This window comes from Cricetulus griseus, chromosome 5, assembly GCF_003668045.3.
Source record: "Cricetulus griseus strain 17A/GY chromosome 5, alternate assembly CriGri-PICRH-1.0, whole genome shotgun sequence".
In the NCBI taxonomy this organism is placed as follows: domain Eukaryota; kingdom Metazoa; phylum Chordata; class Mammalia; order Rodentia; family Cricetidae; genus Cricetulus; species Cricetulus griseus.
Window position 1 is genome coordinate 40,548,956 of NC_048598.1, and position 1,778 is coordinate 40,550,733.

A 1,778-nucleotide genomic window follows, 5' to 3' on the forward strand; every position below is an offset into this window, starting at 1 on the left:
TCTGACCTGCTTTTCCTAAGACAGGTGCCTGCTTTACATGGTTTCTTAGAATGCTGGATTTTTATCTCCCAAAGAATCCTCTGCTTTTCTCTTCTTTTTAAAAATTTTTTTTGAGCAAAGCCTTTTTAGTGAATATATTTTACAAATACACTGGAGAATCACGAAATGCTGCCTGCATTGGATGCAATCGTGGGTCACAAGTTTGCCCATACCTTTGCAACTGGACCTGTGATAACAGAACCTTTCATCTCACTATGACCCCTGCATTGTCTTCAAAATAAAGAAACACCCCATCTTTTCTTCCATATGACTTTTGTTGTCCAATTACCACTGTTGGATGGACCTTTTTCCTTAGTTCTGGTTTGTCTTTCTTAACTGTGGCCATTACAATGTCACCCACACCAGCGGCAGGAAGTCTGTTCAGTTGTCCCTTGATGCCCTTCACAGAGATGAAATACAATTTTTGGTGCTGAACATTTAAGCAGTCTTTCACAAGTATCTTGCCACAATACCGATTGAAGCAAACAACGCTTGTTGCCACTTGACCCAAAAGAGGTGTTTTCACTCTGCCCCTTCTTGACGACTCAGTAGGTCACTAGCAAGAGGCCCCACTGAGTGGCTTTTCTCCTCTATACTAGACTGTTAAGCTCATTGGGAACAGGGAATGGAAACTCTTTGTCCAGTACTTTGCATGAGTTGTGCAAAAATAACAAGCACTCACAATTTTTGCTTTTATTCTTTCTTCCTTTTTTCTTTCTTTCTTTCTGACACACAGGACTCCCACTAGGTAGCTCAGGATGACACTGAATTTATTATGTAGCCCAAATTGGCTTCTAACTTATTGCAGTAATCCTACCTCAACCTCCTGAGTATGAACCACCATGTTTGGCTTTCAGTACATTTCTTGAGAAATGAACAAGTAAATCACCAAATAGAGCTTAGTGGTCATAGGTTGCAGAACTGGGTTCAAGCAGTTTTCTATACTGTTGAATAAGATATAATACTGGACAATATTCAAGAATTCTTTGGGTTAGGTCAGCTTATTGGCCACCTCTTACTCATTCCTTTTATATTCTTGGCTTCATCTGACTAAGGGTTCTACCAAGGGTCTGATCAAGTTCACACAGGTATACCTTGATAGTTTCTTGCCTCAGCCAATAGGCTTGTTGTATTGTTCTGGGTTTGTCTGTTGATGTCTTGGTGCAGGATGCCATACAAACAAGGTCAACACCTCTGTATGTGAGACCCCCAAAGCATTCATGAACTTTGACCATTGAAGATGGGTCCCAGTGGATAGGTATGGATAGATACTTCCTCTTTTTACACCCCCTGTTCTCTGTTCTCTTTTAAGGATGGGTTTTAGATACTTGATAGTCTTGTGGAATTGAATAGTAGCCCATAGCAACAGCTGGCTTCATAGAACTCTCATAGGCTGTACCTCTTCCTTGCCATGGCCCTCCATTCCTTTTACCTATGGCAACCTGTACCTCCTTTATATTCTAGGGATCTTTGGATAAGACTCTTAGAGAGTTATAGCTAGAATGTATGTTTTTCTGATAAATACTCTGATCTGAACTTTATTTTTTTGGCCTACCCCTTCCTATCTTCAACTTGGGATGTCAAGGATTTTTCTACATGAAGTAATATGTAATATGCTTGAAGGGAACCTGTAATCAATTAAAGATACAGATTAGAAACCCTAAAGCAACAACTAACAAAGGCAATAACCTAGCAATGGAGACATAATAAAAGTCATCAGTCAATTCAAAATAAGGTGG

At 39.8% G+C, this 1,778-nt stretch overlaps 1 non-coding gene across 1 annotated transcript; it reads right to left on the bottom strand.

The window, feature by feature from the left end:
- Positions 1-498: 498 nt before the first annotated feature.
- LOC113835989 lies at positions 499-624 on the bottom strand. The gene has a single exon (XR_003485904.1). It is a non-coding gene; the product is annotated as a small nucleolar RNA SNORA21 (small nucleolar RNA).
- Positions 625-1,778: the final 1,154 nt, after the last annotated feature.